This window comes from Ovis aries, chromosome 14 (assembly GCF_016772045.2).
Source record: "Ovis aries strain OAR_USU_Benz2616 breed Rambouillet chromosome 14, ARS-UI_Ramb_v3.0, whole genome shotgun sequence".
In the NCBI taxonomy this organism is placed as follows: Eukaryota; Metazoa; Chordata; class Mammalia; order Artiodactyla; family Bovidae; genus Ovis; species Ovis aries.
The window spans coordinates 11,973,223-11,998,206 of NC_056067.1; positions in this window are offsets into that span (position 1 = coordinate 11,973,223).

Here is a 24,984-nt window from a genome sequence, read left to right on the forward strand (position 1 = left end):
AAAAGTAAGGCATTTATTTCTGTGTGATTTCCAGAGCATTTCACTCACAGAGTCCCCGCTGGAGACGCAAGAAATACCAGGCCCATGTCAAAACCACAGTGAACTTCTCACTGACTCAAAGACCTCCCACCCAATCCCAGGGGATGGGGTAATTCAACAGAGATTAAAGGCTCACACCGTCCTGGTAACCAGAGGAACGCACGCTCTGTTAGGTTACCATCCCCATTCTCCTGCCAAGCAAAAGGGCACCGTTTGCCTAGAGGAGACAGAGTACTTGCTCTCAGCCAGAAAACTGCCAAGGACCAGAGCTGTCTAACCGAGATTACAAAAATGAGAAGCTGAACTGTACACCCTCGCCTGGACGTTACCGCCAGCCCGCACGGCATGAGCTAAAGCCCCTGGCGTTTGAGTCAAAGAGAAATGAATAATGCACTTAGCTAGACGTTTCCTCCCACCATGAAAGTCCTTGGTCGCCCTCATTTCTTTTCTACTTGACAGTCTCACTTCTCCCTCTGGCCAGGTATCCGTGATGAAACCTGGCACTCCGAGGACCGAGTGCTTTCTCTGCGAGCTTTCGCCAGCGTCCTGTTAGCAGCCTTTGAAACTCAACCCCCTCTTTTTTTTATCCTGTATCACTTCCTTCCCTGGAACCGTTCAGTCTTTACTCAGCAATCCCATTAGACGTTTAACTTCCATTTTTTAAAAGCTGATAAAAACGTATAGTAGTTGGAACCCCATCCGGGGAGGTCAGCTTCCAAGCTTGGCAGAGACGGGGGAGGGCGGCAGCGGGTGCTCAGGGTGATGGACCCCCTCCCTGGGTGCCCGCCCCTGCCTTCTGGGTGGGGTGGGGGCCGTTTGGGCACCCGTGTGGCCTTAGTGGCATGCTCTGGGGGTGGAGGAATTACTGCACAGATTTTTATGTGGCTGAAAGTCCTTGTTTTCATCTTCCTGGGAAGTGGCTGAACTTTGTAAGAGAAGGGAGTGACTTAGCAGGAAGTGGTGGGACGAATCTCGTGGAAACTTGATAAGGTATTTTAATCCCGTGGAGCCTCCCAATGTCTCCACGCTTTCCCCTTCTATTTCACGGAGGGGAGTTGCCAGCTTTGCTGTAGGGGCGTGGGGGTGGGGGTGGGGTGGGGGTGCAGAGGAACCTGGAAGGGGCAGGGCAGCCTTCCCCAGAGACAGAGAGGAAGGGAGGATGTCCCCAGAGACCTCTGCCCTCCCTAGGAGAAGAGGGCTCTGTTTCTGCGGTAGGTGGTGGGTTGCCCCCAGAGCCCTCCCTGCTCCTCTCTGCAGACACAGCCTGGGGCCCTGCACCCCGGCTCTGGTGTAGCTCTGCCCCATGGGGAGCCCTGGTCAAGCCCCGAGGGTACAGCACTCTTTCCATCTCAGTGCTCTCTGTCGGAGCCTCCCCGGTGCTTCCAGCCCCATCCTCCCTGGTTCTCAGATCGGATTCAGCCCCTGCCTTGCCCATGCCTGGCCAGCGGCGAGTGACTCCACCTCTCTGGGCCTCAGTTTCCACATCTGTGCAGTCACCTGCTTGCACCCATCTGGCACCAGGCCAGGACTCACCGAGCGCGTGTCGGTGGAGCGCTGCTCAGCGTCTGGCCCACGTGGGGCTGCTCTCCTCCGTGTTGGGAGCAGCGGCCCAGCGGCTGTGCCGTCCAAGTGCTGCCTGTCCTTCGGCCCTGTCGAAGGACAAAGCAAATGAGTAAACTGAAGATGACTATTTTGAACTCTAGCCATTGGATGTTATTTTAGCGATTTTTGTCAGAGTGTCGCCCCCTCTTTTCTGCCACCTGACAAGGAGCCGCGGCGGGGGATGCTGCTCGTGGCTACGGGGCCACTGAGTCTGCGCCCCACACTCGCCTCCGCAGCAGCTCCCCTAGACGCCAGCCCCTCCTCGCTGTCACTCAGCCAGCATGTTGGGCCCTGCTGGGTCCGGTCAGTTGTGGAAGGTGATTCTTGTCAATAGCGTTCTTACAGCAGCTCAGGTTTGAGTCTTCTGTGCAGGTTCTCAGTAAGCCTGGTACTGGCTTCCATCATGGATTACTCCCCGAGTTCACAGATGTGCAAACTGAAACTGCGCCAAGTGCCCTGCGTGTGCTGCGTGCCCCCCGGACACACAGGCTTCCGGTCGGACTGGGTCAGCTCTGAGGCCGATGCCAGGAGGGAGGTCACTACACTCATGTTGTGAAGGAAGAAGTGTGAGTAAAGACCTCACTGCTGGGGCCGCTGCTGAGGACAGAGAGGAACCTTGCAATCAGAGCTGGATGCAGAGAACATACTCGCAGAGGCCGCGGGTCGGCCTCAGTCCAGGCCTCCTGGAGAGCCTGGCGAGCGGCTTGGGCGCTGCTGTGCTAGGGGCGATGGAGGGAAGGGTCAGAGGCAGTAAGCACCCTTTGCCATGGTTTCCCCTCTGTGGGCATGCGGGCAGGGGCAGAGTCCTCTGAGGGCTCAGAAAGGGGGGATACGTCCACAGCTCCCAGTCCCTGGGATGCTCCAGGGGGCACCAGCCCATGGCCCATCTGACCTGTCCTGAATAGAGGTCGAGAAAGTCCTCAGGGTGGCATGTGTGATGATGCCTGCCGACAACTGTGGGCAGGCTCAGGCAAGTTCTCTGTGGCTAAGCCCCTTCCATGCTAATGGTGCCCTGGGCTCATCCCAAGGAGCTGGAGGACACAACAGCAATGGACGGGACCTGTCCTGGGAGGGTCCCCTGCTGCCGGTGAGAACCTGCCCGCACCCACAGGGAAGCAGGGCTGGAGCCCAGGTCCACAGAGGTCCCAGAGGGCCACGCTGTGTCCTGACTTCTCAGACCTTGTGTGGATGGTGGGTCATCTGGAGGAAAGGTCAGGCCTGTCTCTTCCCACTGCTCCAAGTTCCCTGGATGAGCCTCGGGGGCTTTTGTCTGAGGACTAGCTGCTCGCTCAGCAGCTACTCAGGGGCCAAGTAGCCCGCTCGTCCAGGGCCTCAGCTCTGATGCTGAGTGTGCTGGGTGCAAGTCCTCTGCTGACAGGCACAGCCAGAGTCCCGGGACCCTTGGGGAAAGTTCTCTGTTAGGGCTGAGTCTCCCCTGGGTGCCTGCTCGCAGGCTGGCGTGGGGCTGGGAGCCGGGCACAGAGACGCAGGTGGCGTGGGACCTCAGAGAAGGTCAGAGCCTGTCTTGAACCAGGTTGGTTTGGCTCAGAAATCCAAATGAGAACCGCCACCTCCTCACCCCCAGGCCACACAGCCTCAGCTTCATCCTGAGTCTCAGAAAAATCCAATGGAGAAAAATCATCTGGAATAGCTAATATTCAGAGAGTGCTTCATTAAGTGCCAGGCGCCAGACTAAGTGCTTTCTGTGGCTTCTCCACTGAATCCTGAGAGCACGCATGAAGGCAGCACTGTCAGGGTCTCTGTCTTGCTGAAAAGGAGAGGGGAGCTCAGAGAGGTTGAGGGACTGTGCCAAGGTCATGCAGGTTAGATCCTGGAGCTGGATCTGAGCTCAGGCAATCGGGTGCCAAGCTCACTGTCTTGGGGAAGTGTTGACTTCTAATTGCAAAACCCTAAGACGAGCCACACCCCCTTTTCCCATTAAAATGCAAAGTCTCGGAGTTTCCCGGCCTGTCCTTGTCTTCATCCCAGGTCCGAACGCTCACAGAGTGTGCCTGTGTACCGGGGTCAGTGCTGACTGCCAGGGTGTGAGCCCGGCTCCTGATTGGCCCCCTGGGAGACACCAGCTCCTCAGGTCAGAGCCATGGAACATTTTCCGGGATGCCTCCAGGTTTAGCTCATCCTCCAAAGCGTGCCTGATGGAGTAATCCCTCTGACAGATGCTCCAGAAAAGTTCAGTTCTAGGGCCAAGCACGTTTGCAGAAACAGTGCTACGCTCCCTCCTAGAGACTCAAAATTCTCCTCGGCCCGAGAGAGCCTCGGAGAGGCAGTCAGGGCATGGAACCCGGGCCATGAGATGCATAAATCCAGGGAGCTAATGTACAGCGTGGGGATTATAGCTAGTAACACCATGTCGTATACTTGAATATCGCTGAGAGTTGTTCAGTTGTGTTCGATCCTTTGTGCCCCGACGGACGGCAGCACACCAGGCTCCTCTGTCCTCCACTGGAGTTTGCTCACACTCATGTCCGCTGAGTCGGTGACGCTGTCTAACCATCTCATCCTCTGCCGTCCCTTCTTTTGCCTTCAGTCTTTCCCAGCATCAGGGTCTTTTCCAATGAGTGGGCTCTTCACATCAGGTGGCCAAAGTATTGGAGCTTCAGCTTCAGCATCAGTCCTCCCAGGGTCGCTGAGAGGGTAGACTGCAAATGCTCCCGCCACAGAAAAGAAGTGGCGACTTCATGCTGGGCTGGAGGCACTGTCAGCTGCTGCTGAGCTGGTGATCATCCTGATACGCGGAAAGGTCTGGGCATGCTGCATACCTTGAGCGCACACAGTGTTAGGCACCAACTATTTCTAAATAAAGCTGAGGGGACACTGAGGCACACTTCTCCAAGAAAAACAAATAAATAAGTAAGATGTTTCTCAAACCGATTCTTTCCCAAATGCAAGTTCGTGTGCCCCACACACAGTGAGGGCTGAACAAACCTTGGAGTTTAGTCCGGGGCGGGGTGGGGAGAGGGATGGTGAGGGGTGCCTTTTAGGATGGGGTCCCACAGCCGTCAGGACACCTTTGCCCATTTTGCTAGATATCTCAGGGTAAATGTCATTTCAGGCTTCCCTGGTGGCTCAGCTGGCAAAGAATCCACCTGCAATGCAGGAGACCTGGGTTCAGTTCCTGGGTGGGGAAGATCCCCTGGAGAAAGGATAGGCTACCCACGCCAGTATTCTTGGGCTTCCCTGGTGGCTCAGCTGGCAAAGAATCTGCCTGCAATGTGGGAGACCTGGGTTCCATCCTTGGGTTAGGAAGATCCCCTAGAAAAGAGAAAGGCTATCCACTCCAGTATTCTGGCCTGGAGAATTCCATGGACTGTATAGTCCATGGGGTTGCAAAGAGTCGGACACGACTGAGCAACTTTCACACTTCAGGGTAAAAGCTGTATTTGATGTAACTCTGGTCTCTGCCTCTCTTCGTAACGTCACACCCCTGAGGCGGGCGGGGGCGAGGGGCGGTGGCAGAGTCCCTGGGGTGTCGCGGGGGCCAGGAGAGGTGTGGGGAAGTCGGGGCCCCCATGTTGGGTAGTACCAGCCATCTGTGAGGAGGTTCAGCTTGCTGGTGTAGGAGCAGAGGTTCCTTGAGAGCACACATGAGCAGAGGGGCCCCATATGGCTGCTTGTCACGGGGCCAGCATGGGGGAGGAAGCAGGTGGGGACGCCGAGCTGGCCAGCCCTACTGCTTTGGGGCCCCTCCCGGTCTCGGTGGTGTGTGGACATCCGGCCCCTGGTGCCTTTCTGTCCCTGAAGTCCCCGGGCTTCTCTTGAGAGGAGCTCTTCATCACCTCGGGGTTTGAGTCTTCATGGCTTTGGGTTTCCACGCCCCTTGGGATGTCTAACATGAGCACTTAAACCAACCAGGCAATTCCACATGAAGGGAGCGCCGTCCGGCCTGTGCAGATTTGGGTCCAGGAAAAGACTCCTAGGGTCAGGGAGCCGGGCCCTCCCTGCTGCCCCGTGTGCAGCAGCGCCCTCTGCTGACGCCTTGTGCGGGGGTTTATCCTTGTCCACGTTTCTGAGACCATCTGCAGTTGGTCCAGCCTGTCTGCTGCTGTCAAGTCATTAGCTACTGGGAAGCCTGGATGGGCTGCCCTGGATCTGAGGGTGGCCACAGACCAGCAGAGGGGCCAGGGAGCCCTGGGGCGCAGAACGTGGCACAGTCCTGCCCATCGCTGCTGCCCTTAGGGACTCAGGTGTGCAGGGTCCAGGTTGCTAATGCTGCCTGAGCCTAGCAACGGTACCCCCTCCCCCTGGGACTTGCTTTTCTTATAGGTCTTAAGTTATTTGCTGCCTTCAAACAAAGACAACGAGAAATTACAACTCCATAATGATTCTTCCAATGAATCCACAATAGAGAACATTCTCAGGAGAAATGGAAAAGTCATCAAGTGCTCACTGGTTGGAGATTTTTGAAGACACCATTTTAGACCCTGAGAACTCAGACAGACAAAAATAGTACATATATGGACAGTAACACATAACTGAATTTACTCTAGTAGAAGCACATAAAACTTTATGCCCAACAAACAATACAGTGGTTTTTCAACCCTGACTCCTAACACGTCTTCTTCCCCTCCCCCATCTTCCTTTAGATCACCCCTCTGAACCCCATTCTGTTCAGACAGTGCACTCTATGATTTTAAAATGGCTGGTGCTAAGCAAGAAAAAGAATGAAGCATTGAATGGCATTTGCAAATTACTTTCAGTTTGTGGCTTTGAAAGAAAGGTTGTGTAAAGTATTGATGGCTAAACCACTTTCTCAGGAGGTGGGTTTGAAAAAAATGGCAGATCAAAAGCTCCTTGAGACTGTGTATGGGTATGTGTTGGGAGTCTGTTCTGTCCAAAGGAAATCTCTGGCAGGTATTAATTTGAGAGAGAAAAAGGGAAGTTTTTTTTAAAGCAAGTCATCATTAGGAAGGGAAAAAAGGGAAAATGGAGAAAAATTACAGCATGTTTTAATTGTGACTCGGAAACTTTATAAACACAATTTACACACGTATCACTTATAATCACGGTCCTGGCCAGAGCGATAATTATGATAAATCCTTTGTCAACCCTACTTAGGAGCCCTTATGAAGTAGTCGGAAATTAGTTCACATACTAGAGAATACTTCAATAAAAATCCGACCCAACCCAGACTCTCTGCACATGGAATTCCACACGGCTTGTAATCAGATGTTCACCAAATCACACTTTTTCATTGCCAAACGCCTTGGCAGGTTAACATAAACAAGTCTTGAATTCATTAAGTTGCATTTTTTTAGCCTTCTAATTAGCTGAAAGTTGCATTTCAAGCATAGCATGTCAAGTACTCGGTTTCAAGGTACAATGATATGGCCTAGGAACCAAGGTCCAACCTTTTGTTGAAAACGTTGGTTGATGATGACTTTTTGCTTAAGTGGCTTTCGGCTGGTTTAGGAGATGTGTATAGAGGGGTTGCCAAGGAAGCGTTCTTAACGCATGATCCTCCTTTCTAAAGAGTCACCCTACTTCCATCTCTACCCTTTCCACCTGAGGTTGCAGTGCTAAAAATTAGTTCCTCCCACGCATTCATCTAATGCACAATTTTTAAAAAAAGTTGCAGTTTTATTCCCCTCAGTGATTCACATCAGTAAACTCAGCCACAATCCATGTCTTATCATGATCATGTTGAAACATAAACATTTCTCTCAATAACGTTTCACACTGTCATCTGCATTCATGCTAAAATGTCAGCATTTTGATAATACTGTAGCTCATCTGTTTGAACTTACAGTTAAATGGCTTTGGACCACATACAGAAGATACAGCTTGCTGATGGGAAAAGCAGATTCTGCCATCAGTTCAGTTCAGTCGCTCAGTCGTGTCCGACTCTTTGTGACCCCATGAATTGCAGCACGCCAGGCCTCCCTGTCCATCACCAGCTCCCGGAGTTCACCCAAACTCATGTCCATCGAGTCAGTGATGCCATCCAGCCATCTCATCCTCTGTCATCCCCTACTCCTCCTGCCCCTAATCCCTCCCAGCATCAGTCTTTTCCAATGAGTCAACTCTTCGTATGAGGTGGTCAGCTTTAGCATCATTCCTTCCAATGAACACCCAGGACTGGTCTCCATTAGGATGACTGGTTGGATCTCCTTGCAGTCCAAGGGACTCTCAAGAGTCTTCTCCAACACCACAGTTCAAAAGCATCAGTTCTTCAGCGCTCAGCTTTCTTTATAGTCCATCTCTCACACCCATACATGACCACTGGAAAAACCATAGCCTTGACTAGATGGACCTTTGTTGGCAAAGTAATGTCTCTGCTTTTGAATATGCTGTCTAGGTTGCTTATAACTTTCCTTTCAAGGAGTAAGTGTCTTTTAATTTCATGGCTTCAATCACCATCTGCAGTGATTTTAGAGCCCCCCAAATAAAGTCTGACACTGTTTCCACTGTTTCCCCATCTATTTCCCATGAAGTGATGGGACCAGATGCCATGATCTTCATTTTCTGAATGTTGAGCTTTAACCCAACTTTTCCACTCTCCTCTTTCACTTTCATCAAGAGGCTTTTTAGTTCCTCTTCCCTTTCTGCCATAAGGGTGGTGTCATCTGCATATCTGAGGTTATTGATATTTCTCCCGGCAATCTTGATTTCAGCTTGTGCTTCTTCTAGCCCAGCGTTTCTCATGATGTACTCTGCATAGAATTTAAATAAGCAGGGTGACAATATATAGCCTTGATGTACTCCTTTTCCTATTTGGAACCAGTCTGTTGTTCCATGTCCAGTTCTAACTGTCGCTTCCTGACCTGCATATAGGTTTCTCAAGAGGCAGGTCAAGTGGTCTGGTATTCCCATCTCTTTCAGAATTTTCCACAGTTTATTGTGATCCACACAGTCAAAGGCTTTGGCATAGTCAATAAAGCAGAAATAGATATTTTTCTGGAGCTCTCTTGCTTTTCCATGATCCAGCAGATGTTGGCAATTTGATCTCCGGTTCTTCTGCCTTTTCTAAAACCAGCTTGGACATCTGGAAGTTCACAGTTCACGTATTGCTGAAGCCTGGCTTGGAGAATTTTGAGCATTACTTTACTAGCGTGTGAGATGAGTGCAATTGTGCGGTAGTTTGAGCATTCTTTAGCATTGCCTTTCTTTGGGATTGGAATGAAAACTGACCTTTTCCAGTCCTGTGGCCACTGCTGAGTTTTCCAAATTTGCTGGCATATTGAGTGCAGCACTTTTACAGCATCATCTTCCAGGATTTGAAACAGCTCAGCTGGAATTCCATCACCTCCACTAGCTTTGTTCATGTGATGCTTCCTAAGGCCCACTTGACTTCACGTTCCAGGATGTCTGGCTCTAGGTAAGTGATCATACCATCGTGATTATCTTTTTTGTACAGTTCTTCTGTGTATTCTTGCCACCTCTCCTTAATATCTTCTGCTTCTGTTAGGTCCATACAATTTCTGTCTTTTATCGAGCCCATCTTTGCATGAAATGTTCCCTTGGTATCTCTAATTTTCTTGAAGAGATCTCTAGTCTTTCCCATTCTGTTGTTTTCTTCTATTTCTTTGCATTGATCACTGAGGAAGGCTTTCTTATCTCTCCTTGCTATTCTTTGGAATTCTGCATTCAGATGCTTATATCTTTCCTTTTCTCCTTTGCTTTTCGCTTCTCTTCACAGCTATTTGTAAGGCCTCCCCAGACAGCCATTTTGCTTGCCATATCAGATGGTAAAGACCACCAAATCTAATTCTCTCCTGCGTTAAATGTGAAAGCTGAAAAAAAGAAATCAAGTTCAAAAACAAGAAAACAAAACAAAAGTGAAAGCTGAGACCCAGAGGGGAGGGAAGTCACTCAAGTGTACGCGGTTGATGAGCAAGCAGACTGGGAATCTAAGAGGACCGTCGCGTCTGTCTGTTAGCGCATCCTTCTCTGTGCTGAGATGCCTCGCATTCCTAATCTCACGTCACGCTCCCGGAAGCTCATGAATCAGGGGCAGGGTCTCACGCCCCCATCTCACTGGCAAACTCCTGAGGAGCAAGGAGGCTAAGGGTCTTGTGTAAGTGCAGGCAAGCAGTGAGCGCTCACCTCGACTGCGTCCAGCTCTCCTGAAGCTCAGGTCTTGCCCTTTTCACTCAATCAGGGGGTCCTCGGGGTTTTCATAAGGGACCAGGAGTGCCCAAGAGGCACTGGCTTTCAAACATCTTTCAGCACTTCCCTAGTAACCAGTCTTTATCCCTGGGTCTCTAGGGCAGTGGGGGATGCTCCCTGGCCCCCAGTCTCCCTTTCCTGTGTTTAGTACTGAAGCCCCAAGTCTGGGTGGGCTCCAGTGGCTTGGCTGGAAGGCTGCACTTCCCGTCAGCCTCTCCCAGCAGTGGGTGTGGCCCGAGTCTAAGCTCTGGCCAGCAGGGTGTGGGAGGAAGTGTGTCTCGCTCAGGTCAGGTCCTTAGGAGAGGAGAGCACCTGCCTTCTGCCACCTCTCCCCCTCTCTGGTGGGCGGTGTGGTGCACTGAGGGCAGGAGCCAGCCCAGGCCAGGCTACTGAGGGTCACACCTGGGGAGGTGGGCACCCAGGGAGGATCCAGGCTCAGATCCTCTCGCAGAGCAGCGCCCACTGCTGACCTGGCCCCTGCCCACCTCTGACTGGGTAGGACAGGGAAGCAGACGTCTACCTTGTGGAGGCAGGGCATCGTGTGCCCCTGTATTACAGCAGCACAGCATAGCCCTGACGACGCACTCACACATGGGCACACTCACGCAAACACACGCACAGCCACACCAGTGCTCCAGAAACAATGGCTCTTCTTACCACGTGAAATGAGCGCTGGTCTTTTCTGTTCTATTCTTCTCTGTTCCACTTTGTAGTTAGGGATTTGGGGGAGGTCGTGTACACACCGCTGTATTTAAAATGGATACCCAGCAAGGACCTATTGTACAGGACATGGAACTCTGCTCATTATTATGCGCCAGGCTGGATGGGAGGGAGATTTGGGGGAGAATGGATACATGTGTACGTATGACTGAGTCCCTTTCCTTTTCACCTGAAGTGATCACGGCACTGTTAACTGGCTACACCTCAAATACAAAATAAAAAGCTTAAATTTGGGAAAAAATGGATATTACTCCTCCCTCTGAGCTCATGACCCACTAACAGGTTACACCCAGCAAGACTGGGGCACCTGGAGACAAGGCAAGACCTTTGCCCAGGGGCCCTTGAGCAAGGCACTTTGGGAGAAAAGGTGGCAGGAAGCACCCTCCTTGGCAGTTGGGACAGATATGCACTAATGCAAAGAGCTAGGAGGCCAGGGACGCTGTGGGCTGGTGGCTGGAGTCAGTGGACGCTGGTCCGCAGGGGTCTGCAGAGGTGAATTCGAAACAGGACAGGCATGAACTTTGCATCCAGTGGCATCAAAGCATCCGAGCGTCTGGGTGTGCACCTGTCCACTCTCCAGCCATGCTGGCACCTCTGTAGGCTCAAGCTCACGTGTGTTGGCAATAATGAGGCCCTCCCCCTCTGGGTTCTCTGCGTTCCATTTTCTGGGGGAATTTTCATCTTCTTTGAGTCTGCTCCCACCTTTCCTTTGCTCTTGGTTAACTTTACAGGCAACAGTGGCATCAAAGGAAAGAGTCCTCTGGATTTAAATACTGGCTGCACGGCCCTGAGGAGGTTAGGGGACTCTCTCGTCCTCAGTCTGCTCACCTGTAAAGTGGGTGTGTCACCACTTGTCCAGAGAGAGCAGCGAAGGGAGTTAGGTGGCTCTACTATGCGGCAGGTATTAAGTCAGCCTCAGGGCCAGAGAGCCTGAAAGTGGTGCCATCTGTAGGGCGCTCATGAGGACCTGGCTGGTTTTGGGATTGTGATGTTACCAGTCACGGTGTGGCTTTTATCATCATCATGGGGTCACAGGCTCCTTGAAGACCTGGAGAGTCAATGATAGAATATTGTCCTACTTGACACAAGGGGTGGAAATATAAGCATTTTTTGCAGTGAAAGTAGTTAATATCTTGCAAAGGATTCTCACTGGTGGTTCCTTTTTATCACGAACATTTAACTTGAAAAACATCACAGTGACTGCTCCCAATTTCTGATATTATCACATGATGTCGAAAGGATATTAGGTTAAGCTATACAACAAGGACACAAGGACACACAGCGAGGGTTTTGAAATGGGTGCTGAGACCCCGGGACGTGCACTTGAGACGTGGCTGGGTGAGAGCCAGGCAGGCTTACACACAAGCTGTTCCTGGTGGCCCGTCTCTATCGCAGGGTGGCTGCAGATGACGGGGTCACTTCTGTTAAATAACATCTTGGGACGGAGTCATCCTCCAGGAATGCAGCTCTGGGTGGTGGGAAAGCAGGTTGGGCAGGAGCTGGGGCCACCTACAGGGTTTTCAGGATGGGGAGAAGTCCCCGGTTCTCTGAGCAAGCTCACTTACAGCGGCTTTGCTTTCTGAGTAGAGCAGGCTCAGTTTAAGAGGCACATTTCCCTAACTGGGCTAAATGGAAGCTGAGACGGCCCCTCACAAGGGACTGAGGGCACCTGGCCATGGGTGGGGGGCTCAGCAGGGGCTCTGGCCCCCTCGCTGTGGGCACCCCTGGGCTCCAGGCGCTGCCACCTCTGCCGTCTCACCTGTGGCCACAGGAACATCTTGAGGCCCGCCTGTGGGGTTTGGTCCTCGGGGGGAGGAGGCAGAGGCTGGGGAGAGAAAGTGGCCTCTCCAACCCTGAACCCCGCTGTGGGCACCCTGGGGGTGCCCCTCACAGCTCAGGTGAAGTGAAAGTCGCTCAGTCGTGTCTGACTCTGTGACCCCATGGACTATACAGTTCACGGAATTCTCCAGGCCAGAATACTGGAGTGGGTAGCCTTTCCCTTCTCCAGGGGATCTTCCCAAGCCAGGGATCAAACCCAGGTCTCCTGCATTGCAGGTGGATTATTTACCAGCTGCACAAGGGAAACCCAGGAATACTGGAGTGCGTTAGGTGAGATGAGACAGGGCTAAGAAGGCAGGTAGCAGCCCCTCCCCATCTCCGTGGTGGGAGGGAGAGCTACTTTCTTTTCTAAGGGGAGAGGGCTCTCCTAGGCACTTGGTTTAGACGTGTCTCTCTCCCTTACCCCCCCCCCCCCCCCCCCCCCCCCCCCCCCCCGTCTAAGAGGAATCTGGCGGCACAGAGCCCGCAGGCGGAGGGGGGTGGGGGCGCGAGTCCATTTGCTCAGCCCGCCAGCACGCGGAGGAAGGCAACAGGATTCCAGAAACGCTGGCCAACAAGGCCAAGAAGTGTAGCTGGCGGGAGGCAGAGGGTGGCCAGAGGATTTTCCCCTGTAGAGCTGACAACAGAATGAGACTTCCATGGAGGTCAGGGCAGCCTCAGAGGGGAAATTTCCAACTCAGCAAGAAAAGGCATTCATTTCTGCCTATTTGGGTTGATGGATTTGTCCATTGAAATCCGTGCGAAAAAAAAAAATATATATATATATATTTTTTTAAATGACATTTAGTTTATTTTGAGTTAAAATAAACCTTGGTAAATATTTTTGTGATCTCTCCTTACCCTGCCACAAATAAAATATAATGAGCTCGACGTTTAGATTATCCTCTGATTTTTCTCAGTAGACATTTTAGATAAAAGACAAAGAGTTTCTTATTTTGGGGTTCATAAAACATTCTGCATTTATGGCTTCATTTTTCTGAAATCCAGATCAAAGCCTGGCTGTGAAATTTTACTGTCCCACTGCTCACGGGTCTGTTGACTTACTGCATACTTCAAAAATCCCTTCTTCCCTCTAGACCCTCTGACCACCTCTTTTTTTTTTTTTTCCTTGGAGAAAAAAGAGGCATATTTGCATTTGGTACTATTCAGGACCTTGGAGATGCAGATTGGCAGAGTAGGGGGGTGGTGGTGGAGCTGAAACAACATTTTTCCCGGGTTCTAATTAGAAGAATCCACTGTATTCATGGCCAGGTCCTCTCCTAGGGCCCCTACTTCCCCACGAAGCAAGATGCTCCTGCACTGAATGCAAGTGAAGCTGGTCATTCACAGCCTGCGATCTATTCCCCCCCGCCCCGCCACCACCAGCCCCGTTCACTGGATGTCTTTATGATCTTTGTTGATATTAATCCCCAAAGAACTAAGCTTCATTTCATTTTATTTGGTAGAGAAACCCAGCAGCGAAAAGTTCAGGAGACCCAAATGTTTCCATAATTGCTTTGAGTTCTGAATGTATTTCAGGCTGACAGCTAAGATAAAAAGCCCCTTGCGGTCTGGTGTTCGGAATCATTTTTCAGGGCCGTGTGTGGGAAATTGAGCCGAGGCTGTAACCGGGTCGGTTCAGGGAGGCTGGAGACTGCAGACCGCAGTGAAACGGACCCCGACTGTCACTTTAAATCAGCCCCGGGTTTGGGGGCCTGGGTAGCAATCACTCCTCGGATGAGAAGCACCACGCTGGAAACAGATTTGGGGAGAGGCGAACAGGAGGGCGGCCAGGCTCTGGTCTGTCGTCGTGCTACTTAGATTGTTCACATTTTCTTTTTCCACCCACTTGGATAATTTCTGTTTTCAGTGGTGACGAAAGTGAACAGGGGCCAGGATACTACAGGCTATTCCCATGGTGACTGCAGCTGAGACCACAGGCCAAACCAGGGGTGTGTCATGAGAAAGCCAGGCCCTGTGCGGTTTCCTGAGCTGTGGGGGCTCCTGGGGAGCTGGAGAACTGGGGTCTTCCTCCCCTATAACAGGGTGCATCCACCCAGGATCTGCTCTTCAGCGTCATCTCAACTTTTTACCTTTATTTTTCCCATCTGAATAATGGGCCCATTTTATCTTGCCACTTCATATAACTATAAAAATCTCTGCAAATGATTTCAATATCACTGTGAAATACACAGGAAATTGAGATCCTTATAGCATGAGAAGGAACCTGTAGTCGCCTTTTCCCTAGAAACTCGAGTGGATCATGCCTCTAAACTTCTCTAGCATCGTGGGAGCCAGTCCTGCATGGAGTTCAATTCAGGGGGGCGGGGCTGGGGGACGCTTTCAGGAAGTACTTAGTTTGAATAGTGGTTCTCAACTTTTGGTCTCAGAATCCTTCTATAATCTTAAAAAATACTGAGAGTCTCAAAGAGTTTGGTGTCTGTGGGTTATATATATTATTATTCACTGTATTAGAAGAAATATTTAGAACATTTAATATATTTTAAAATAGCAAAAATAAAGCCATAACCTAAATAGTTTACTTTCAATGAAAAATAACAATATGTTCCCAAACAAACAAAAAAATCAGTTAGAAGAGCAGCACTGTTTTAGCGTTTTTGCAAATCTCTTCAGTATCTGTTATAAGAGAAGACAAGTTGATTTTCAGTCTGCTTCTGACTTGTCTGTTGTAATATGTTCTGACTGAAGTATAAGAAGAAAATTCACCTCATGCAGACAGCTGGAGATGCTAGGAGCATTTTGATAAGCTTTTTCACATCACTGCCTATTCTTCTTCCTTGATGCTGCTGCTACTGCTGCTGCTAAGTCGCTTCAGTTGTGTCCAACTCTGTGCGACCCCATAGACGGCATCACGCTCCCCCGTCCCTGGGATTCTCCAGGCAAGAACACTGGAGTGGGTTGCCATTTCCTTCTCCAATGCATGAAAGTGAAAAGTGAAAGTGAAGTCGCTCAGTCGTGTCCAACTCTTAGTGACCCCATGGACTGCAGCCCTCCAGGCTCCTCCGGCCATGAGATTTTCCAGGCAAGAGTACTGGAGTGGGGTGCCATTGCCTTCTCCGTTCTTCCTTGATACTACACCAAAGTTCAACAGTGCAGTTTTGTAAAGGCTAAATGCAGTGTTGAATTTGAAGTCCTGTGAATGGACTTTTAATTCTCTGGCACATTAAAATCCCTCTGTATGGGATTGTTTTTCTATTCCCTCTGTGAACGCTACTTAGCACTGAACCTGCCCCATCTACACACTTAATGCGATATCTCCAAGCTGCAACTGTGCAGAAGACATGGCCCAGACACCCTGCTATTGTCCGGTCCACTGGGAAGGGAAGCCGTGCTCCTAGCGCACTTGGGTGCAGAGTGGATCTGAGTCATTAGATGGGCAGCTCCACGGACAGGATGCTTGAGAAAAGGGACAGTTTCTTGCTCGACTTCTCAAAGAACATGTTTGAAAGTGTGATTTTATTAATTTGCTTGCACATAGTCATTGGGTCTCTACCATGTTTTTAGCACCCTGACTTATTCTAGAGAAGTTTAAGACCCCAGTCCTTGAATCGTACTCTGAATTTATTTAATCAGTTTCTTTGCTGTCAGGGTTTCCTTTTTTTTTTTTTTTTTTTAAAGAAAGCCAGAGAGCTAATTCATTACAATGAATATTTCACCTGAGCCTGCTTTCTATCAAATCATCTGTGTTTCCTAATCTACAAAAAGATGTGTGTTAATTCTTTTCTTTCTCAGAAAGTGTTTGTGAACTTTCAAGGGAAAAGTGAAAAAGAAGGAACATGGAAAAATGAAGAGCAAGTTCAGGAATTTCCAGAGTAAATGAGGCTTTGAGTAGAGCCTATGACCAGTGTGCATAATTCATTAAAAACAAATCACCCTGCAAAACTGGGTAAACCAACATCCGAAGCCTGTTTCTGTGTGCCATGTGGCCACCATTTAGGCCACGGTTGTTGCTAATGAAGCTTGTCATATAAATTTGAGAGTAAACAGATTTGGACAAACGTTATTTGCTAGGAAAGCAACAGCTAGCACCCCTGCCTGAATCACACAGGCCCTTAACATGTGGTTTGGAGAAAATTACCTTCCTAGAGGCACGCGCGTGCATCTGTGTTGCGCACGCCCTTGTGTGCATCAAGTAGAATTATTTGCACTATTATAAAGCTATGGAGACAGAGACTATGTTTTAAATAACTAATTTCTTTCAATAGGGGATAAATGAAGAAGACAAGAGTAGTTGCAGAATTGAGCTGGTGCTGTAAGAAGAGATGTTAACTTGGTGACCACTTCTCTATGCCTCATGTCTTATCACCTCCCCAGCAACACTGAGAGATGCTACAGCCCCGGCTGAGTGAGGGGAAGGGATTTGCATTTCATACACAACACATCTATAAGTAGCCGGCTGAAGACGGAAGAAACTCAAGGTTTTTGGGTCCAAAGTATATGTTCTTCATCACTGACCTTTATTCATAAATCCGGTAGGCTCTTTGGAAGAAAATGAAACTGAGAATGCATCTCCTATTTACCAATTTGAATGTAAAAGGCTAGTTTTGGACCCACGTGTTCCAGATTACACATGGGCCATGCTCATAGCTGCTGCCAAATCTCGGGTCCTCCGTTCCGTCTTTTGTAGACAGGCAAGGTATTTGACATTTCTTGTTGCGTCTGTTTCTGTTTGTTTCATTTCACTTATAAATTATCCTAATAGGAGACAATCAATTTAAATTTAGAATTATGACTCAAAATATCCTGGTGAACCTAGTTCTGAGTTGCTAATGGAGTTCTGAAGAAAGGAAAACCCCAAATGTTTTATCTGCACAATGGTTCTCGTCTGTTGTTGGACGGAGTTCTGGAATGGTTTCACGACTGACGTGAGCATGTCCTTTAGTGTTGGACATTTAAAATATCTTATGGTGAGCTCTGTGGAAAGCCACAGCAACAACGGAGTCTCACCCTAACAGCACGTTCCTCTGCCTGTAGGTTAATTCGAGAAGCAACCCTGAGCTAAATGCTTCTGGAGGCAAAGCAAAGGATCTGTGTCACGCGGTCACCAAGACAGCGCTTGGAAAAGTTTTTCCAACTTGTTTTGCAACCTGGGATCCTGTTGTTCCTTTGTTGACTTAGCTGCTTTCACTAGATTTCAAAGTGGCCATTTTTTTGGCAGCTCCTCTGGTTCCACTCAGTGTGGAAGCCAAGCTCAGATACGAAGTTGTCCCTTCCTCTGTAGGCACTGGTGCTACGCTAGGTTCATGGAGAGACTCGTGGCTCATTTATCTCCCCGTGGTCTGGATTCCTGAGGAAAACTCTGACTTTTCTGATGCTTTTCTACCTTGTTTACTTGGGGGGAAAGTACAGAACGCACGAGCATTCTGAATGCTTTCCGGAGGGGTTACGCTCGCTGGCGAGCGGCTCTCTCGCCTTTCTGCCACGTGGAGCGCCATGCTGCTCCCCTGCCAAGACCTTCTTGGGGGAAGCGAGGAAGGAAACTCAAGAGACTATGTCTGTTTCAACACAGCGAATTCGAGTCCAACGAGAGAAGAGCCAAGCACCTCCTGACCTGCCATGTTTGCCTCTTTATTTTTCTGAACCGTCTTGGAGTCTGCCTGGCGGAGTTTCTATTCTCTGCTGCTTGTGGGCTGGCTGGCGTTGGCCCTGGTGAGGAAGAGAACAGAAAAATCCTCAGGGAAAGTACAGGATGTGACAGAAAACTGAGCTGGTGAATCAGGGTGGGCTGGTCTCCATTGTGTCAAAAGTGCAAGAGCTCTAGAGGTTGTGGGCAGGAAATGGCACTGCTGAGTCAGAGGAGAGGTCCTTGCCCCGTGAGTCAGGACCGAGACAGACACACCTTGGGGCACAGACGCGGAGGAAGCCCCGGAGAAGGCTGCAGCGGGGTTCATGGAAAAGAGGGCTTGTGAGTTTGTAGAGAATTATTGAGTCCCAAACCTCAGTGACTTCTGGGGAAAAGGTACCTTGAGATGTGGTCTGGGGCGGGTTCCTGAGACGCAGGCCCTGGGGCAAGAGTATGTGAGAAAGGAGCTGATTAGGGAAGTTCTCAGGAAAGACAGGTAGAGGAGGAGGGAGGAAGCGGGAGTGAGAAAGGAAGGAAGCCCGGCCAGGGTGAGCTTCGGGCAAGGCCTCACCCGCCAGGGTCAGCTGCTGGGCAGGCAATGCTGCCCACAGGCGGCCAGGAGGTCAGAGGGCACGTGGAGGGGGGATGCTGGGACAGCTGGCACTGCATCAGAAGAGCCAACTATGTGCTTCCCCATGCCAAGCCGAGTGACAACCACGTGGGAGTATTTACACTGTGGGGATTGGCAGATGCTATGGTCCAGGACATCCTTTGGTAACCATTTACCAGTCCTGAGGGGCCTCTGACAACGTCTCGTACGGACACACCCCATGGACGGGCCTGAGGGTCTCCTATGTGGCAGGTGCAGTTTAAGCATCTCTGTGCACACCAGCTCAGGCAGTCCTCAGGAGAATCCCATGGAGAAGATAGTATGTGTAATATCATCCCTGTTTATGAAAGAGGAGGCAGCAGGTGGTCTGTTAAGAACAAGTCAGCCTGCTCCTGAGAGAGGAGCCGCAGCCAAAGCAGAGAAGCCTGAGAGTCCACGCCCCACCATAGGCAACATTCAACTAAGCACAAACACACAGGCTTGCACTGCACGGAAAATACTTCCATGTATCTGACGATGAGAAGGCATACATGTGGAGGTCACCGCAACATGATTTGCCATTGCAAAATATTGGAAATACCAAAATGCCCACACCTAGGAGATCTGGTTGAATAAACCGGCCCATCCACAGAGTGGAGGCCGACGCAGTGGTAAAAAGAAGTGGGAAGGTCTGGTCGGGAGTGACGTGGGATGATATTCAGGGAGCAACACTGGGGGAAGAAACCAAGTGCAAGGCCAAATGTACAATATGCCTTATTTTGCATATAATGCATATTTATTTCCTATGTGTCTCTCTTATATATATCAGGTGTGTGTTAAACATTTTCCCTCTCAAAGACATGCAGGATGGACAGGTCAACAATTATCAAGGAAACTGATTAACTATAGAGAGTGAGAACAGGTGAAGGATTAGGGGAGAGAGTGGAACTTCCAACTTTGAAGAGTTTTGATTTTTCAGCTCAGTTCAGTTCACTTTAGTTCAGTCGCTCAGTCGTGTCCAACTCTTTGCAACCCCATGAACTGCAGCACACCAGGCCTCCCTGCCCATCACCAACTCCCGGAGTTCACTCAGACTCACTTCCATCGAGTCATTGATGCCATCCAGCCATCTCATCCTCTGTCATCCCCTTCTCCTCCTGCCCCCAATCCCTCCCAGCATCACAGTCTTTTCCAGTGAGTCAACTCTTCACATGAGGTGGCCAAAGTACTGGAGTTTCAGCTTTAGCATCATTCCTTCCAAAGAACACCCAGGACTCTCCTTTAGAATGGACTAGTTGGATCTCCTTGCAGTCCAAGGGACTCTCAAGAGTCTTCTCTAACACCACAGTTCAAAAGCATCAATTCTTCAGCGCTCAGCTTTCTTCACAGTCCAACTCTCTCATCCATACATGACCACTGGAAAAACCATAGCCTTGACTAGACAGACCTTTGTTGGCAAAGTAATGTCTCTGCTTTTGAATATGCTGTCTAGGTTGGTCATAACTTTCCTTCCAAGGAGTAAGCATCTTAATTTCATGGCTGCAATCACCATCTGTGGTGATTTTGGAACCCCAAAAAATAAAGTCTGACACTGTTTCCACTGTTTCCCCATCTATTTCCCATGAAGTGATGGGACCAGAGGCCATGATCTTCGTTTTCATAATGTTGAGATTTAAGCCAACTTTTTCACTCTCCTCTTTCACTTTCATCAAAAGGATTTTTAGTTCCTTTTCACTTTCTGCCATAAGGGTGGTGTCATCTGCATATCTGAGGTTATTGGTATTTCTCCCGGCAATCTTGATTCCAGCTTATGCTTCATCCAGCCCAGCGTTTCTCATGATGTACTCTGCATATAGGTTAATGCTAATATTTTCCCTATTTAAAAAGTTAAATCCATGAGGATAGGGGAGATGACTGGAAGGCAGTGTGCACAGTTGCTCATGTGGGCCCCATGGCACAAGAAAGTGAAAGTTGCTCAGTCATGTCTGACTCTTGCGACCTCCGTGGACCCATGGAATTTTCCAGCCCAGAATACTGAAGTGGGTAGCCTTTCCCTTCTCCAGAGGGTCTTCCCAAGCCAGGGATCAAACCCAGGGTTCCCACACTGCATGAGGGATTGTCACAACTCATGCACATGTGTGGTTGGCATTGCTCTGAGGGAAGCCCCAGCACAGAGGTTCCGACATGGTCTCTGGTTGCTAAGGGTGTGTGTTGCTGCAGCAGAGGCCAGCATTGTGCTCCTGGGGTGGCCACGTGCTGCAGAAGATTCCTAGCACTCAGATGTGAGGGTGCTTGGGAACAGCGGGAAGCCACCCGGGGCCTGGCAGCTTCACCAGACACTCTCCCCGGGCTGCAGGAGACGGCCCCTCGGGAACCCCCGGCAGCTATGCTCCTCAGCAGAGTCTGGGGTCATGGCCCTCAGAAGACGAGTCAGGAAGTCATGGTGATGGGCTCCCTATAAAGACCCTGGAGCTCAGGTTTTGTTCAGTCCCGGGTTTGCAGTTTCCCTTTTCCTGCCAGATCCTCTCTCATGGGGCTGAAGGCTCTCTGGAGACGGGGCTGAGAGAGTCAGGAGATAAGAGCGTGAGCCTCCCTTCCCACTCCGAGCAGCCCGACCAGACTGAGGATTCCCTGAGAACGGCACTCTCTTGAGGTTTGTGCCAATTCCTTTTCTGGGCTGGGAATGCCATGAGACAGCTACACTGGTGTGGCCCAAGGTGTCTTCCTCCGTCCTGATGGGCTCTGGAGAGCGTGTGAGCCCGAGGGCCCAGGGAGGACACGTCAGGGACCTGCGGCTGTGTGAAATTAGAAGGGGTGTGTTGCTGGGTGTTCCTGCTCATTCTCGAGACTCGCTCTGATTCCATGTCCCTGGTCACAGGGGATAAGAGTCACCTTCTCGTCTATCATAGAGGAAAGAGTGTCAGTCAGAGCAGAGCAGCCCTGTCCAGGTTTCTCTCTTCCAAGCTGTGTGAGCTTGGAGGGGTCCCTTTCCTTCTCTGAACCCCAGATGATACAATGGAAATACTGCTATCTGCCTGCGTCCAAGGCTAGACCAGGCTGTCTTCTGAGAGCCCACTTACCCCGCTGATAAAGAGCAGCTCTGAGAAATGAACCCAATCTTATCCATTCAGAGCCATCAGCCTTTCCTCCCCTCCCAGGAGGAAGTCCAGGAGGTAAGTGGTTAAAGGTACAGGATCCACCTTATTTTGCCTTTTCCTGAGCACAGGACTCAGTCTCTCCTCCCCTCAGTCCTTCCCATAAAACACGGGCCATATCTCATGGCAGGCTGATAAAAGACCAAACGTGCTGAAGTCTTGGAATGCTGGCTATCGTGGCAAGGTGCCTCCAGACACACACACATATGTGTGTTGAGTTCTTCCCTCCTTCAGCCCAAGCTCTAGGTCGGGCACGGTGTATTGAGGCACACACTCCACCACGTCCACAGCAGACATCACCCGTCGATGGCCTCAGCCTTCTCCATGGTCTGGGTGGAGCCTCAGAAACCCCAGGCAGGCACAGCAAGTTGATGGCGGCTGACGCATGAGCATTGCTGTTGCCCATTAGTGGAAGCGCGCTGTAGGATGACCTGCCTTGCGTGGAAACTGAGGCCTGCTCTGCAATCTGGAAAATACCCAGGTGCCTCCCCAAATGTGGGGAGCCTCTGTGCCATCCGGAAGGAATAGGGTCAGATGCGCTCCTGCTGTCTGGGGTCAGGGAGAGGCCCCTGCAGGGAAGGCAGGCGTGTCAGTGCACACAATGGATGAGAGGATTTAGGGAGGCAAGCCTGCTGTGTTTGTTGCACAGCCGGTTAGCGCAGGGGCCAGGTGTCTCCCCCCTCTGCCCCAACGCCAGTCTCCTTACCCCTGGGCAGCTGCGGCACTTCCCCTGGCTCTTACAGCTGTTTAGAGTCTGTAAACCCGCTAATCCCTGGCCATGTGTCATTCCCAGCCAGTTAATGGGCCTTGCTTCAGCTCACAGCAGAGAGGCCGGGCTCCCCTCTCTGCACACTTAGTGTCCAGACTTCTGATTTAGTGGGAGAAGCCCAGCACAGCCCCCTCAGGGTCTCCCTGGCCAGAGCCAACGCAGAAGGCCCCGGAGGCAACAGGCCTGAGAACGCGATTTCAGATGGGAGGAGAGGAAATCTCTCCAGCTTGTCTGGGGAAGATCTCAGAGAGGGTTTGTCTCTGCTCTCCCGCTAGCTCCTGGGGCAGTGCTGACCATCATCAGGTCAACCTGGAATTCCAAAGACAAAACGCAGCCCGGGACAGGCACTCCAGCTGGCCAGAGGGCTGCTGTTCAGTTGCTAAGTCACGTTCGACTCTTTGCGACCCCATGGACTGCAACATGCCAGGCCTCCCTGTCCTTCATCATCTCCCAGAGTTTGCTCAAATTCATGTCCATTGAGTCAGTGACGCCATCCAGCTATCTCATCCTCTGTCGTCCCCTTCTCCTCCTGCCCTCAATCTTTCCCAGCATCAGGGTCTTTTCCAATGAGTTGGCTCTTTGCATCAGGTCACCCAAGTATTAGAGCTTCAGCTTCAGCATCAGTCCTTCCAATGACTATTCAAGGTTCATTTCCTTTAGGATTGACTGGTTTGGTCTCCTTTCAGTCCAGGGGACCCTGAAGAATCTTCTCTAGCTCCACACTTTGAAAGCATCAATTACTCGGCATTCAGCCTTTTTTATGGTCCAACTCTCACATCCATACATGCTGCTGGAAAAACCATAGCTTTGACTAGACGGATCTTTGTTGGCCAGAAGTTGCTGATAGGAAAACAATTTGGGCCTCTTCAAGGTAAACAAGTGGCTTATCTTTGGGTCTTCAACTCTGCAGAAAGTTCAGGATAGAAATGAGGTCCTTCCCAAAGAAAGTCTGGTTTATGGGGACCACAGTGGACGCTGGGAGTGGTGCCAGCACTCTGGACGCTCACAGAGGTCACCTTGGAAAACCACCTGGGGTGCGTCTTTCTTCCTCTGTGCTCTGCTGGTGCCCACACAGGATCTCTGAACTGCCTTCCATGTAAGGGGGTGCTGGAATGAAGAGCTACTGGGCTGGAATCCCAGTTGGGCCCGTATCAAGACTTGAGCCACCTCTGTCACGCTCTGAGCCTCAGTTTCCCCATCTGGGAGGCGGGTGATCTCAGACCCCCAACGTCACTCAGTCATCCGAACCAGAATCTTCCGAAGGTGAGGGGTTCCATCAGAGGCATCAGACATGAGTGAGGACCTTCTCCCAGCAAATGAGGGCTGTTTGGGGATCGGCTCCTGGGATGCACTCCAGGAATGTTGCCCGGGCTCTGTACTCACACCCCCAGGTCCTGGTCCTTTCGGACACCCACTCACAACTCTGAAGTTTGTTTCTGTGACAAATGGTGCAGAAAGGTGTGTTGGGGGGAGTTTGCTATCATTTCTGAAAATACAGGTGAGTCACCCTGGGGTAGAGAAACATCCCACTTTATATCCGCATTGCAGGTGTGGTGCTGGGTGCTCCCTCTGGTGATGCTGAAGGGGAGAAGCTGCTGTCGGAGGCATCGGTAGGGGGCTGTTTCCACGACACCCCCGCCCCTGGCCCTGCCCACTGCTCTCACCTGCGGGCCCCGGGGCCCAGGAACCGCTGCTGAGCGGGTCAGCTCGCAGACGGCTGTCTCCTTTCAGGCTCCTTCCTGACGTTTCTCCAATCGACATCTCTGAAGCCACCCGTCCTTTTCAGGAAAAAGAAAAAAAACGCAGTAGTCTGACGTTCCAAGAAACCCCAGAATGAGGAATGCAGAAAATCAAACAGGCTGGTCCCCGTCCAGCAGCTCCTCCGGGGAGAGGAGTGATTTCGCACGCTAATGGCCCGGCCTCCGACGCTGACATTTTCTTACAATGTACTTAAGTCCGGTTTGTTTTGCTTTCTGTCTCCACAACAATTACCAAGATTTATTTTTTATTGCTTCGGTTCACTCTGCCAGGACCACACTTCCTTTTTCTCTTTAAAGGAACAGCCATACCGAGCCGAGGGGCCTAGGAAGTGAGCATTTTCAATCGCAGAAATGAAAATAAACAAGGCTGCACGCCTCTTCTGGCGTAAGCGCCCGCTCCCCCCCGCGCCCAGTGTCAGAAGGGGCTCTGGCTCTTCTCTGCTTGACACACGGGCTCACCTCGCTGCTCGGCCGAGCCCCCTGCCAGCCGGCTTGTCACAGAGAGACTGTCCTCCCCAGGGACTCCTCAGAGGAACCCCGGGAGCTTGAAAGGCACTTGGTTCTCAAGACTAGGTGATTGGCTTTCTTACAGGGCAACAGGGGTGAGGTTGGGGTGCGTCTTTCTCGGAGGTGAGGCGGTTTTCCAAGGTGACCTCTGTGAGCGTCCAGGGCTTCTTCGAGGGGCTTGTCTGTGTCTCTCCTGGGAGGCCCTTTGCTATGAAGGTGACGGCCCTGGGGATTCCACATGGTGAAGGGGGGGCCATCAGCAACAGGGCAGGTGGATGGGGGTGACCGGCGCCGGGAGTTCTTCTAGGACCCAG